General features: G+C 40.0%; 1 protein-coding gene across 1 annotated transcript in view; it reads left to right on the forward strand.

The window, feature by feature from the left end:
- Positions 1 to 1370: 1370 nt before the first annotated feature.
- The window catches only part of LOC126408343 (proline-rich protein 5-like), a 41102-nt gene continuing 25795 nt past the window's right edge, over positions 1371 to 16677 (forward strand). Inside the window, exon 1 of the mRNA XM_050073846.1 lies at positions 1371 to 1680. The gene's annotated coding sequence lies outside the window, so the exon portion shown is untranslated. The remainder of the gene's footprint in view (positions 1681 to 16677) is intronic.

Genomic DNA, 16677 nt, shown 5'->3' on the forward strand with positions numbered 1-16677 from the left:
AAAATTGTAAATAACTTAGTAATTAACTTTACCTTTTATATCTTTTTTCTCTTCATTTTTTTCTGTATCCTTTGTAATGTTTTATATTTTATTGCTCTGTAAAGCAATTTGAATTGCCCTTGTGTACGAAATGTGCTCTATATATATATAAAGCTGCCTTGAGTTGTTACATGTTGTGACAGTGGTAAAATGTAACTAAGTATATTTAGTCAAGTAGTGTACCTACAAATCAAGGTGTACGCCACGTTTACTTAACTACATTTCAAAAGGAAATACTATACCTTTTTACTGCATTACATGTACAAACCAAACATCAGTTACTAGTCTTTTTTTATATAAAAACATTTCATGGCTCCAGCTTCACCAACCTTTTCTTTGAAAAATGTTATTAATTACAATGTATTATAAATAATGTTGAGGTTAAGCAAACAAACATAGTGAAGGTGTCAGTTTGGGCTCCGGGTCATTGTGATGAACATTTCTCACTATTTTCATTATTTTTTACAAACCAAACAATCAACTGATTAATAGAGACGACAATCTGCAGATGAATCCATAATGAAAATAATCATCAGTTAATAGTTCAAATGAGCTTCACATCAACCAGCTACAACAGTAAAATCCTGATTTTACATTAGTGCATGAATCAGAATCATCTAATGAGATCAAACAGTCACAAAACTTAATTTACTGATACATACTTACATACTTTTATTTATTTCTACAGTGTTGTATTGATACATGATCCTTCATTACTGTCATATCACACCATAAATAATCTGATAACACCACCACCCTACTTATGTTGTTACTAGCAAATAAACTTGTGTACACACACTGAACTTTAACTGTGATATTAGCCTGTGTGTGACTTCATTATTTCATTTTGCAGTGGGGGAGACTGCGATTTGTGCAAGTGCTGATGTCAAACATAGAAAATTATAGAAAGTAAAATTTGTAAAAATATTCATTAAAAATATGTGCAATATGCTTGTAATATGCTGAGTATGTAAAGTGCATAAAAATGTAAAATTATTGACCTTATGCTACATAATAATAATAATAACAATAAATAATAATAATAATATCAATACTACTACTAGTACTAATTATTATTATTATTTATTTGTATAGCACTTATCTAAACAAAGTTACAAAATGCTTCATGTACATGAAAATAAGACAACAATAACAGTACATTTAAAAAATGTTATCGTAACAGAGTATTTTTACAGTACTTTTACTGCAGTAAAATAACCGAATACTTCCTTTACCACTAAACAGATATAAACTGGATTTTTACTTTGAAGGCTGTAACCGGAAGTGTGAGCCGTTAGCTTCGTTAGCTTGTTAGCCGCAGCCTCAGCAGCCTGTTGAGCGGCGGCAGAAGCGGCAGTTGGTCTCAGAGCAGAGAAATGTTTGACTTTCTCAGTTTCAGTGTTTGACTGGAGGAAGTGGTCTGACACACACAGTGTACTCACAACAAACTGTTCACTGTTTGTTTAGTTGTTTGTTTGTTTGTTTGTTTGTTTGCTGTCTCCGGAAACTGGAGCGATGTGTGCAGAATGAGAGCCGTAGATGAGGCGCTGCAGTCGGCGTTGAGCTGCGTTTCTACACGTTGGGCTGTGTTGTCTCCTGTGAGGACTTTTTATTCATCGGGACTGAAGCGGGTCTGCAGAGGTGAGTTCACACACACCGAGACCACGAGGCTCACATCCTGTCAGCATGACACACAACTGTGGTGGCAGTTTGTAGCTTAATTTACCTGCACAAACAAACCTACAGGCGTTTTAAAACCAGGGGAAGCTTCAGTTCTGCATGAATGGCAAGTTGTTTTGTTGAATCACATAAAACAAACACTTTAACATTCTCAAACTAACTGAAAAGTACACGGAGAATGTAAAAGTATAGGCTATAAATATGTTTGAGTCCTTGTAAATTGACTTCTAGGTAGTTTAGAGACTGTAGATAGACCTGCAGGTGGTTTAAATCCTGCCGATGGAGCTCCAGTACAGTCTACTGTTTCAAACTTGTAGATAAAGCTATAGGTCGTTTAGTTCTTGTCAAGAGACCTACAAGTTCTGGTTCACAGACTTTCATGTGGTTCAGGTTTTGTAGATGGACCCACTGGTGGTTTAAAGTCTGTGGATAGACTTACAGGGAATCAATATCTTGTAGTTGCATTGTACAGGTAGGTTAGAGTTTACAGGTAGACCTTAGATAGAAGGACTCGAAGACGGACCTACAGAGTATTTTGGTGTGGTGGATTAAGGTGGATGAAGGTCTAGTAGGCAACCAACATGTGGTTTAGAATCTTGTGTATGGACCTCTGGGTCTACCCAAACTTGAAGATAGACCAACAGGTAATCTGGAGTCTGCAGATGGACCTACTGGTAGTTCGTTCTTGTAGACAGACTTGGTAGTAGTCTTGAAAGGAAGTTTAGTTCTTGAAAATGAATAATGGATAGGTTAGTTCCTACACCCCTACAGGTTGTTTAGGTCTTGCAGACAGATTTACAGGTAGATAGTCTGTACAAAGACCTCTGAAGAGAGTACTTTAGAACTTGTAGTTGGACCTGCAGGTAGGTAAGAGTGTTTAGGTAGATCTTAGATAGACCTACAAGTAGTTTAAAACTCAAAGATGGACCTACAGGTTATTTTGGTGTGGTGGATTAAGGTGGATGAAGGTCTAGTAGGCAACCAACATGTGGTTTAGAATCTTGTGCATGGACCTACAGACATGTTTAGAATATATACATAGACCTACAGGAAGTTTAAAACTTGAAGGTAGACCCTCAGGTAATTTAGAGTCTTCAGATAGATCTACTTGTAGGTACTTGTGTAGACATACCTGCAGGTAGTTTAATCTTGAATATAGATCAACAGGTAGGTTAGTTCCTGCACACGTACAGGTTGTTTTGGTCTTGCAGACAGATTTACAGGTAGATAGTCTGTTCATGCAGTATAGTTCTTGTAAAGAGACCTACAAGAGTTTAGTTCTTGTTGACAGACTTACAAGTGGTTCAGGTTTTGTAGATTGACCTACTGGTAGTTTAAAGTCCATGGATAGACTTGCAGAGAGTTTAGGTCTTAGACGGACCTACAGGTAGTTTAAAACTTGAAGATGGACCTGTGGGTAGTGCGTTTTGTGCTGGTGGAGAGACCTACAAGTTGTTTAGATCTTGCAGACAACCAACACTTGGTTTTGAGACTTGCAAATAGACCTAAAGGTAGTTCTAGACAGACTTACAGGTACTTGAGATTCTGGAGAAAAAGCCACGGGTAATTTAAAGTCTGCAGTTTTTCATTCTGTAGTTTTGTTCTTGTAGACAGACTTGCAGGTAGTTAAGTTCTTGTAGACACATATAGGTTAGTTCCTATTGAAAAAGCTACTGGTTGTTTCAATCTTCTAGACAACCAAGATGAGGTTTAGAGGTTTGCAGATAGACCTACAGGTAGTTTAGAGTCTATAGATAGACCTAAGTCGGTATTGTTTAAAAGATACGACAGCAGTACCAACACCAGTACCCTTGAAGTGAGACCAATAGCAATATAGTAGGCATTTGTTACCTTCTTTTCCCCTACTTTTCTTTCTACTATTGGATACCCATCATGTGAATGGAAGCATTCAAGTTGCGTAAACCGCCAACTCTGTCAAGTACATCATGCTCAACTTTAACACACTGCAGACTGTATGGTTTATACCCAGTCACATGTCATATTGAATGAAAGAATGCTTGTGGAGATAGGCTGTGAGCACAACCACACAAATAGTCTTTTTTCCCAGATCTGGGTACTAAAGGATTGAGTGCAGGTGTCGTTTGACAGGAAAAGTTTCGATAGAACCTGGTACCAGGTTATTTTGGTAGACACCTGCAAGGTACCAGCCCTACCTAAGGGTAAGTTTATTACTTGTGGTTTGACCTTCTGGTAGTTTAAATCTTGGAGAAATCAACTTAAAGGTGGATTTAGGTCTTGTAGGTATTTCTCGAGATACTTAAGTTCTTGCAGCTAGACCTAAAGGTAGTTTAGTTCTTCAAAACAGGCCTACATCGTCCTCTGACTTTTATCTGTAGCCAGAAGTTTCTGTAGACTATTTAACAATAAATATAGATTACTGATGTTCCTCTCATCACTGGCACCATTCAGTAGTTTGATGTTTGCTAGTTTTTCCTGTTGATCATCACTTTGGGACAAGGTTACGTCAGATATTCTCAGCAGCCACGGAGTCGAGTTTTCTATCAGAAAATGTCCCAGTGATCTCAAACATCAGGTTTTGGCTTCTGTCTGGAGTCGCCACATTTAACAGTGGTGCAGGGAGAAATCCACCAGAGAAGAAGAACAATTACAGAGTCCAGTTTCTTTGACCACATGAGGAGAAAAAGACCAGAATGCAATGCAGTGACAGGATGGCTCGGAGTTTGTGACTCACATGTAGACTGAAGAAACTCTGAGCGCTTTGATCTTAATATTACTGTAATTTCAGATGTACAAATATAACCATTTCCTTTAATTATGTGGATATTGTCGAAACATAGGACATTACTAAGCAGGAAGGTTGCCTAAAAATATAATGTCACTGAAAACTGTTGATCTTGAAGGGATTTTCAGGGAGTTTCCTTTTAAAACCAGTAAACATGGAGATCTACACTTCAGTAAAAGTACTAATACCAAACTGTATAAATAAATAAAAATATGTAAGTATAATCAGTAGATTGTAGTTAAGGTATTTAAGTATCAAACTGTCCCCTCTGACTGTTATACTGTCATATATGCTCTCATTACATGATTATGACTCATATTATCATTAATTGCAAAAGCAGGATTTAGCTGTTGTAGTTGTTTCAGGTGGAGCTCATTTTCAACTATTAACTAATGATTATTTTCAATATGGATTAATCGGCACAATATTTTCTTCAATAATCGATTGCTTGTTTGGTTTGTAAAAATAGTGAAAATACTGGGAAATGTTTGTTAAAATAAGCCAGAATCCAAAGTGACACCTTCACAATGTTCATTTAACCTCCACATTATCACTAATACATTACAATTATGAATATTATTAGACGGAAAAATTTGTGAAACTGGAACCACGAAATGTTTTTACAGGAAAAATGACATCTTCACATTCATTTTCTGTCAATCAACTAATTTATTAATGGAAGATGGTTTCAGCTGGACTTGTTTAAACTGTTGTGGAGTTTAATTTATCACAAAGCTTTACGTCTTGCACACAAAACACATTAAGAGTTTATAACTAGTAATTTAAGCCGTCAAATTATTGTAGTGGAGAGGAGTAGAAGTATAAAGTAGCATGAAAAACAAAGAAGTAAAGTACATGTAGCTAAAATTCTGAGTTGAATAAATGTGCTTTGTAGTGTTGCCACGACACTGGAATTTCTAAATTTGATACAGTACCTTTTAAAATAAGAAAATTCTTTTTTGATACTGCAGGGAAAAATTGACAATGAGGGCATAAAATTTAAACTTAATTAAAAGATAAATATTACAAGGTTATGCCATTACAACGACTTTTCTTTTCCTGTACCAGCATATCAGTACTGAGAAAAATAAATATTTAAACGGTTTCAAATATTTATAATCTATGTATCGATAATCATTTTGACAACACCAGTACTTCCATTCCACCACTGGGTTCAAACCCTTTTTAAAATTGACCTCAATTGTTTTTATTATATTACATAATAAAACTGTTACATTAATAAGAAGCAAAGAGTTTGGGATGTTATCACTGTGTTGCATCGAGATATCAAATCAATTTCCCATGACTTTATAATTTCAGTAATTGACAAGCAACTGACTGTATGCTGCCATCAATAAATACTGGAAAATACTATAACCCGTGACAGTCACAGGGGGCTCACATGACTTTTCCCCCCAAATTACCTTTTGTACATCAATAACTCACCTTGTGTTATGTTGAATTTGTGAAGAAAACTGTTTTTCCTGCAAGCCTCCATGTTGAAAAAATAATAAAAAAACTAAGAAAATTCCCGATGAATGAATGTAACAGGGGTCCATGTGTAACAGCAGCAAAATTATATCAAAATATCTACTTACAATCTCTCACATAACTCATGCAGGATAATCCAAGTCTCATTTATCAGTACTTCTCAAACATGCATTTTCATAACTTTATTACCATTTAAAACTAAATTAAAATTAAAACGTATCTATACTCTCTTCAAAACCAGACTCCATTGACAAAATCAGTAATTTAACATCACTGAACACATGAGCTACTGCTCTACCACTGCCTCAATCACTTGGTTTATTTGTGTTATTATGTGACTTTGGTGAATCCGAACGAACCCTTTAAAACCCCAAAGTCACACAATAACACAAACAAACTCACTGATCGAGGTACAGGTAGACCAGCAGCTCCTGTGTTCAGCGAGGTAAAATTACTGTTTTTGTCAATGAAGTCTGGCTTTGAAGAGAGCATAGATAAGTTTCACTTTGTTCAGTTCCCTTTCAGAAAGGGTCGTCTGTTTGGGAAGTACTGAGCATATGACTGGATAAATGAGACTTAGATTATGATGCACAAGTTGTTGTTTGTAAACAGATGTTTTGATATAGTTTTGGTGTGACTTCAGTTCATCAAGACTCCTTTTTTTTTGATTCTTCATTCACTGTGGAGGCAATTTGGCGTAACATAGGGTGAGTAATTGATACACAAATGATCATTTTGCGGGTGAAGTATTCCTTTGTCTTCTGACTGGAGTTCACAGAAATTATCCCGGTTCAGAATATACACACTGTACCTCTCCCTCTGTCTCGGACTGTAATTGCATTAGTCTCTCTGAGTACTTTCTCATGACAGGGGGCTTCTGTTATAGGATTAGCCCACATGCTAACACTTACACAATAACACACACAGCTCAGCACAACAAGCTGCAGCACAACACTCTGTTTTCTAGCTTAGATAATTTCAGGAGATGTATTGTTAATGTGTGATGAGTTTCCTTCAGTGGAGAGCCACAGATTGAAGTTGATTTGATTGAGTCGAGCTCGGTTTGGTTTGTCAGGTGAGCTACATAAGCTGGATTGTGATTGGCAGGTGGTTGAGCTTAATGTGACCACAGAGAATGCTGGCTTTTAATTCGTTGTCATCCTCTTTAAAGTGGTAGAAAGGCTGGACGATTAACCTCATGCTGCTGTAGTTTTTACATTAAGGAAAAGGGGGGGGGGGGGGGGGGGGTATTATTTGACTGTCAAAATAGTCATTAGCTGCAGCCCTAACAGACATGAGTGGAATCAGTCTGAACATCTGACTCAGAGAGGACGAGAAGACGAGGATTTTATTAAATGATGTTGACAATCAGTTAAAACTCTTGCTGTTGGAAGTGTGACAAAAGTGTTGTCGTCACGACTTTATGTGAAAGTGACTCTGTGCTTATTTAGACTGATGTGTGAAATTAAATTTACACAAGATGATTGAAGTCGTCACTAAATGTCTGCTGGACTGAACTCAACATCACAGACTGATGGATCATGTATCAGTGGAGGAGGATGTGACGGAGGGAGGGGTGAGGAGGTGGTGGTGGTGATGGCGAGGAGGGGGGTTGACCTTCTTTTGAAGACTGGTTTTTGACTGTCCACCAGATGGGTCGTCATGGTGACAGTAACACACATGGTGACGCCTAAGGCCCACTTATGCAAAGCAGAAGGTGAGACAGTTGTGTTTTTTTTTTTTTATTCCCTGAGTGAATAATCTCCTCAAATGTAGACGCTCTTATTGATTGACGCAACGAGACGCAGAGAGACGTTCAGCAAAGTTTGTAACTCTGACGTGTACGTGCGTGCGTGTGTGTGTGTGTGTGTTTGTGTGTGTCTTAACGCCACCAAATCCTGTGAACGCTACATGTGGTGAACTGTGCACACATGGTCCCGTTCCCACACACAACCTGTAGTCCCTGGCATGGTCTGAACACACACACACACACACACACACACACACACACACACACACACTGTTCAAAGCATGACACACACGCACTCTGTTCAAAGCACCCTCCCACACTCATCTGGGTGACGAGCTGCTAACCTCACCACCTTTTTCCATTTTCAGACTGTTCAGATTTTTCTTTTGATTTTTCTTTAATCAGCAGCTGCGGTTACATGGACCATATCACTTCAATCTGATTGAAGTCATCCTGATAAGAAATTCCAATTGAACTGTTCACATAAATGCTGAATTAAGTGGTCCGGTAAGATGTGTGTTTACGTGACCCAAAGCATGTAATTAGAGTACTGTATAACTTAAAGTGGTTCCACCTGCTACGAATCGTTTAATCTGCTGGAAATATAACAGAAGTTTTTTTTCCAACTTTATGTAGAAAATTCAATTCATACTTCACATAAGTATCGAAGGAGAAGAAGTTTTACCACCTGTTAATGCAATTTAGTAATATCAGTGTAACCCAGGTTGTTTTCAGTAGTTACAAATTACAGATGTCCCCTAAACACCTCACATCCAGACTATCTGTAGATGCTACAATTTACAGATGTTCCTACAAATCATATTCAAGACATAAGGTGACATACTTGTTTGGTACACACAACAGCAAATATCACATAATCATAATTTTTTACATTTATTTTCAGTCAGTTGGTTTGAAGAAAGCTATTCGCACATCCAACTGTCTCAGATGCAGGTACATTGGAAAGTGTCGCTTGAGACTTTGAACAGAAAATCTTGCACACTGCTCTTTAAACACTAACGTTTCAGTCCTCCTGGACCTTCGTCAAGAGTGTTCAACACCATTATTTCCAACATTCAGCTTAAATAGAAACTGCTCCACCGATTTCACGTAATATAGTGAACGAGCTAATGGCGCTAACGATTGATCAGAAATGTACATCAACATTTTTTGTTGACACTAGATATCAAACAGAAACCAGAAACTGAGTAGTATTAAGTATCTGTGAGTAAATTCACCACTCCAAGCAGAAGAGAGAAGATTAAGTTACCCCGGAGTCTTATGGTGGAAAGTTTCTCCTCCTCTGTGCTGCTGCATTGTGTCCGCAGCTGTCTGTACCAAAGAGTAGCATGAAAGTCAAGAGTGCTCATTCTGGGGCAAAACCTGGGGATCAAAATGTCCTCAGAAGTACACTGCACAGCACACTGACTAGCAAAAAAACCCCAAAACAAAACCAAACAAAACAAAACGACTGCCTGACTTGAAGCAATCTCAGGCCATGTTTACACAAAAACGATCCACTGAAAACAATCGTTTCTCATTTTCGTTTTGAAAAATGTTCCACGTTTAGACGACAACGTTTTGATAACAATCGCCGTGCACACGGATCCGCAAAAATGACCAAAAACGCTGCAGTATACATGCCAGACCAGTAGTCGGCGGTGTGACGCTTACGCTTCCTTCCACAGAGCGGCGATGTATAAACAAACAAAATGGCAACCGCACAAAAGTTTGTCTGGACGGACGACGAGGTGGAGTTGCTACAGTAAATCTACACTATGATGGGGATGAAGCGTTGATAAATTCAACAGGGTGAGCAGCACAAGCAGAGCTCGGGAGTCCGCCATTGTTGTTGTGATGGTCGACTTTCTCGTGCATGCCTAGTGACTGTAAGTGTAATGCGCATGTGCGAAAGTCTCTGTTTTCAGAGGAACTGCATATTGCAAGTTTACATGACAACGGAGACGGTGCCGTTTCCAAGAAATTGCACTCTGGAACCCGTTTCAAAACGTTGCGTTTTCAGGCACCCAAAACGCCACTGTCGTGTAAACCGTTTTCAGTTGAAATCGTTGTCGTATAAACGGGACCTCAGTCGACAGAGGGGTCCTCAACCCATGATTTGATCTTCAACTCTTAACAGGAAGCTCTGTGTATATTGAAATTACAATATCTGTCAAGATAATCCCAATTTGATTTTTTATTTTATTTTGCAACCCAATTTACAACAAAGCTTAACGTTGTTTTTGTGGCTTTTGTCTTTCAGTAAGCTTTTAAAGAGAATGTAAAGTACTGTGAATCACACTGAGATTACGACAGAGCTCTTAGTGGAGCTAAACACCCAGTAGCATTTGTTTGAGGATCCAGCAGTGCAGATTTAGTAGTGCATGTACTGAACACCTGTAGTGCAACACTGATGTAGTCTTTGGAAAGGAACCTTATCATGGAAGAACCTTAAAGAAAGTGATAACAATTTAAACGCTGTCTTTTCTTTTGGTTTGTGTTCGTTAGAGGATGCATTTTGAACGTGGAAATATTGTAAAATAGAATCCAGCTGTCTCCAGGTTACAGCAGAAGAACACAAAGTTTTGTTTTTTTGATTCTACAGACGAGGAGGTGTCGAGTTAGTTTCTCCTTGTTGTTCCTCGTCTCCTTCAGTTGCCAGCGGAGAGAGAGATCAGTATGTATTGACCTCCTCTGTCTCTGGCAGGAACGCAGCCGAATAAACAATAGTGTGTTTGTGTTGATGGTCAGCACGGGGCCTCCCATTGGCTGTGATCAGAGGAGACGGCACAGCGAGAGCCTGTGGGACACACACTGGGCTGTGAGATCCCATCAGCCACCTGGGCATCCTGGACAGAGACCCGGCCTGCAGGATGGGAGCGTCTCTGAGGTTGAGGAGGAGAAATCAGAGCTTAGGGTCGAGACTCCTAAACACAAAACACTGCTGATCTGAGGTTATTAACTCTGGTGATGCATGAGGCCATTTCTGTGTGTTGTTTCACTGGTTTGAGGTGTATTGTCGTTGGGTAAGTGATGTCACTCACTTGATGCTCCACTTGTTGAAGGCTGAAGGTCAGAACTAAGCCACTTGTAATACATTTTTTGGCTTTTTTCGCCTTTATTCAATAGGACAGTTGAAGTAGGGGGAGATTCCATGCAGCAAATGTTGCCAGTAAATGTTGTCATCCAAACGTCAGCAAGGGTCCAATAGACTCCTGTGTACATGTTTGAGTGCAGCCCATTTTTGTGACCTCAGGGACTGTAAGCATAACAAGCTGCAGGCTACAATTCCACGTCACTGCTGTTAAGTCACCACCTCACCACGGTGAAGTTAGTTTTAAGGTGCTTTAACACCTGCCCTGTTTGGTTCGGTTCAATTCAAGTCAAGTTCGTTTGCCCTCTAAGTGTAGTTCGTTTGGGCAATCACACTGGGGTGCGCACCAAAACAACCAGACTGAGACCTCACTTCCCCCCCAGTCAAGGCAATGGGACGTGGGTGAGCTCACCCCACAGCCCTCCAGTTTACTGCTGGGGGCTGAAGTGAACTGTCAATTGTACTATAAATAGAACTGCATGCACGTACGTGTGATGGCAGCTCCCCGGGAACATTCAGTGTGGATAGTATGTCTGAGCTTTAATGATCTTGGAGATGTTCCCTTATGGATGTCCAAGAATAGACATGAACGTGCTGTACGTGTCACAAATAAATGCCAGGATGTGAGGTGATCACACTGGTGGAGAGTGTTTCAGCTTCAGCAAAGTGTTCATGCTCATCCCGACACTTCATGAATCCAATTAATGAATGTAAAGTAAAAAGAAGGAAGAAAAGGGACTTTTTTTTATTTACTTAGACTCTTGGCCCTCTTTTGTACAAAAGGCATTGTTAATGTTTCTCCACATATCACATAGCAGCTAGCTGTCCCTTACCCCGTGAGACACTCTTCTCCAGCAGCTCAGCCTCCAGCAGCTCTTTGCCAGGTGATCTTTGGTCAGCCTTGTTTCCTTTTCCCTGGTGGTGTCCGTTTGAGAGACATTTAGGACACCCCCTCTGGGAGCATTTGTAAAATGTGTCCAAGCCATTTTAGACAAAGATGTTTTATCTCTGAGGTCATCAAGTCTTTTTGTAGAGTTCCTCATATGATGTTTTAGGGTGTGTTTATATTAGGTGTGATTGATTCACACTGTGCCTGAGCAATGTTCCCTCTAATTTTGAAAACTCCTGAGCAGACATTCAACTCCTCTGATCACCTACTTGAGCGACTGTGGGCGACATCTGACGCGTACACGCTACATCCACATAGCGGTGCCATGGCATCACCTCTTCAACCCCAAATATCATTACAAGTGAATATTACTATAAAGATTAATAATAAGATTATTTTAACAACATGAACTACTGAATATCTAGGTCAGTTACAATTAATAACAAAACATTGTTTTGGCAAAATAGATTTTGCATTTATTGCCATAATGTGAACAATTAAGAGAAAAATGTGCTCCATAAAAGTCACTTGGAGACAATACACAAACATTTAAGAGTGATGGCAATACAAAGTGCAAACAATAAGTTACACTCTTAAATAGTAATTGCCAACTACTTTAGGCCTCTAAACTGCAACAAATATAATATGCTAGATCAAAAACTGAATGCAAACTTAAATTGTAGTTGTACTGCTACAGACAGTGCCACTGTACTGGATAAAAACATTTTCCGGGCAAAAAATATTAGTGGCCAGGCAGTGCAATGAGTGCATGTAAACAATACCTTTTAATACCTTAAATACTCTTTTAAACCCCTGTGACCACAATGGTGTTGTTCCTTCTCCTAAACTGTGTGAAGATTTTCTAAGGTTTTTTATTGGCAAGATTTCTGATATTAGGTCCTCTCTTTTGCCGTCTGCATTAGATCCTGCCATCTTTCCCAATTGCCCTGCTGTTTTTGACACATTTGAACAAGTGTCTCTCTCAGCTTTAACTGATATTGTCCAGCACCTCAGGCCTTCGTACTGTCCTCTTGACAGCATCCCACCCCGTCTTTTTAAGGACGTTTTCCATATCATTGGGCCCTGTGTTATGGATCTGATAAATTCATCTTTGATGTCTGGATGTGTCCCAGCTGCCTTTAAACATGCTGTGGTCCAGCCCCTCATCAAAAAACATAATCTTGACCCCACAGTTTTATCCAACTTTAGGCCTATCTCCAAGCTTCCTTTTCTTTCTAAGGTCTTGGAGAAGGTGGTTAATGAACAGCTGCAGTCTTTTATTGATCTAAATGACATTTCCGAGAAGTTCCAGTCTGGTTTTAAGTCACGTCATAGCACAGAAACGGCGCTTTTAAGAATTTTAAATGACCTTCTTTTGACAGTTGACTCTGGTAGCTCTGCAGTCCTGGTCCTTCTGGATCTGACGGCTGCCTTTGATACGGTGGATCACAACATTCTCCTGTCTCGCTTAAACACCTGTGTGGGCATTAAGGGTACTGTTCTTAAGTGGTTTCAGTCCTACCTCTCAGATAGGAGCTTCTCTGTCCAGCTGGGCCAGTATTCTTCAGCCTCTTCCCCCCTGAACTGTGGGGTGCCTCAGGGTTCTATTTTGGGCCCCCTCCTCTTTTCAATATATATGTTGCCATTGGGATCCATATTTAGAAAGCACAATGTCTCATTTCATTGCTTTGCAGATGACGTACAAATCTATCTGCCTTTAAAAACAAATGAGCAAGCCTCTGTTCAGGTCTTATTAGACTGCCTCAATGACATCCGATCTTGGATGGAAGTCAACTTTCTCTCCATGAACAAAAATAAAACTGAGATTATTTTATTTGGCCAACAAAATCTGTTAGATGGGTATGACAGCGCCATTGGCACCCTTAAGTCTCACTGCCACCCTTTTGCAAGGAACCTTGGTGTTATTTTAGACAGTGACTTTAGGTTTGATAAGCAGATAAGCTCTATTGTCAAAACGAGCTTCTTCCAGCTAAGACTATTAGCAAAAGTAAAGGCATATCTCCCCCGAGATTATTTTGAGAAAGTTATTCACACCTTTGTTACATCACGCCTAGACTACTGTAACTCTTTGTTTGTTGGTCTTGACCAGTCAGCACTGCGCCGTTTACAAGTAGTCCAAAATGCAGCTGCCCGCCTGCTGACTGGAAAGAAACGGCGTGATCACATTAGTCCTGTCCTTGCATCTTTGCACTGGCTGCCTGTTAATTTTAGGATCCAGTTCAAGGTTTTATTAATTGTTTTTAAGTGTTTAAATGGTCTGGCACCGTCTTATTTATCAGAGCTTGTACAGCCTCACAGTACTTCTAGAGCACTTAGGTCGTCAAACCAGCTGCTCCTGGCAGTACCTCGGTCCAGACTCTCTACTCGTGGGGACAGAGCCTTCTCAGTGGCGGCCCCAAAGCTGTGGAACAGCCTACCATTCCAGGTTAGAGCTGCACAGTCTGTTGAGCACTTTAAAACATTACTGAAAACCCATCTTTTCTCCTTGGCGTTCAGTCCCTGCTAGGCAAGAATCCTTGGTTTTTACTCTTTTTACTTTTTTATTTCCCTTTTTTTTAATCTAATTTTTAGTTTTTTAAATTGAGCCCTTACAATTTCCTTTGTTTTATTTGTTATGATATTTGTGTATGATTATTTTATATTTCAATAACTGTACAGCACTTTGGTCAACTGAGGTTGTTTTTAAATGTGCTTTATAAATAAAGTTTGACTTGACTTGACTTTGAAAAAATGGTAGCAGAGCTACTACTACAGACAGTGCTGTACTGAAGAGTTTCACCGGTGGCGTTCGCTCGTCTGTTTGTATATACTCCAACAGACACTCCACCTTAAACGACACGCGTTTTTTCTTAAGATTTCCAGAGGACGAAGCGCCACAGCCCACACATTTAGCCATAGCTACGATGCTATGGCTAACAACAAATACGACAGCAGCGAATACCCAACATAATGCCATTGATTGGCTGTCAAGCTAAACAACTGTTGCAGGTATTGGCTGGGCAGCACCTGGTGGGCATGTTTTTTTAATCATCACTGACTGACAGTTCACTCTCATCTGTCACTCATTGCACAGACAAACGCCCACAGTGGAGTACGCATTTACCGTTCAAGTCACAAGACAGCGGAGGGAACAGTATGCCTGGGTATGGTTGCGCCCCTCATCCCCCGTCGTTCAGGTGTCGCATTAGTAATATTTTTGGGGCGGCAGTAGCTCAGTCCATAGGGACCTGGGTTGGGAACCGGAGGGTCGCCTGTTCAAGTCCCCGTCCGGACCAAAATATGGAGCGTGGACTGGTAGCTGGAGAGGTGCCAGTTCACCTCCTGGGCACTGCCGAGGTGCCCCTGAGCAAGACACCAAACCCCCCAACCACTCGGAGCGCCTGTCATGGGCAGCCCACTCTGACATCTCTCCACTTAGTGCATGTATAGGTCCAGTTTGTGCATGTGTGTGTTCGGACCTGTGTGTAATTGACAGCAGAGTGAAAAATTGAATTTCCCCTCAGGGGGATTAATAAAGTATATAAAATTAAAAAAAAAAAAAAAAATTCTCTGTGTCTGTGTACCCTTGCGTCATCATCTATGTGACATGTTTTTGTTGTTGTCGCTGCAGTGTAGAAAAGAGCACCAATCACAAGATCCAAAGACCCTTAACACTGGAGCCAAGCTTCACATTATGCCTTCTATGGTTTATATTTTGGAGACAACGTCAAGAGCGACCCTCTCTCCTGTCTTCCTGCTTTATCACCCATGGCCGTTGGTTCAGAGGATGAGATAGGCGCATGGTGCGTGCATATGCAGATTCGTGGTAGACTCTACTCGCTGACTGTTGCTTGTCTGAAATAACAACTTTGTTGTTTTCGTACAGTTGTTTTTCACACCTGATGCAAGCCGAGTACACATGAACTGTACTCAAGACCACCTTTTCAAGTGGACTCGAGCACAGTGTTCACACTGATCAAACAACCTGGACTTTGGGGTCAGGTGTACTCAGATCTGGGCCTGGCTCTGTGATGTGAAAGTCTGGTCTGGAGGAAGCAAACACAGTACAGAAACAGTAGAGCGGTCAGATTAGTGAACATGAATCTCAATCCAACTTTTATTTTGAGCATTAAAGTTTATTGTCAACCTGCATAACAGTAGTTTCACAAGAAAATCTTAACTGCAGGTCCACTTACTGTCCACTCTTTCCAGAGCTTTCAGCCTTTTCTTCATTACATCTGAGCAAACTCATTCACTATAGAAAAAGTTAGTAAGTGGACCTTAAGGTAACTTTTTTTTTGACATGTCTTTAGATGTCTCCGGGAAATATCCAGCTCCTTTCTCTCTGCTCGGTGCAGAAACAGTGAGGCGTCTCCTTTTCTGCAGCTGTGAAGCTGTTTGTTTCTGTAAATGCTCAAGACTCTTCTGATGTACATGTTTTGCGGCCAAACCTCCAGTGAAGGTGTGAACCTGTTACATTCAGTTGTGGGTGCAGACACTCATAGTGATAGTGAATGTTTTTTTCTGGTCCAGACAAAAATCCCCTGTGAAATATAAGCTGTATTTCCTCCTCCTGTGCGCGTATGTTTGTGTTTTCTTGTCTCTGGTGGATCTAACGTTAATGCAAAGTAGCAGGAGAAAGCATGACACAGACACCAAAACCTTATTTGTATACAATTTCCTTTAACTTCAACATACAGTAAGCGTTGACTCATTTGCAGCAAATCTCTCCATCACTCTGTACTCATGACTAACTCCAGCTATTTACTGAAACTAACCTGTGAAACTAACTCAGAATATTTGCTGTTTTACTACACGTTCACTTCAGTCAATCACAAAAACAGAACATGTAAGAGAAAGGGACTGAAAGTTTCCCACACTGCCAAAATTAAATCTGTGGCTTCAGAGGGAAAAAAGAGACTAAATATATTACAGACAATAAACTGACTACAGTTCAGAGAAACTTCACA

This window comes from Epinephelus moara, chromosome 20 (genome assembly GCF_006386435.1).
Source record: "Epinephelus moara isolate mb chromosome 20, YSFRI_EMoa_1.0, whole genome shotgun sequence".
Taxonomy (NCBI): domain Eukaryota; kingdom Metazoa; phylum Chordata; class Actinopteri; order Perciformes; family Serranidae; genus Epinephelus; species Epinephelus moara.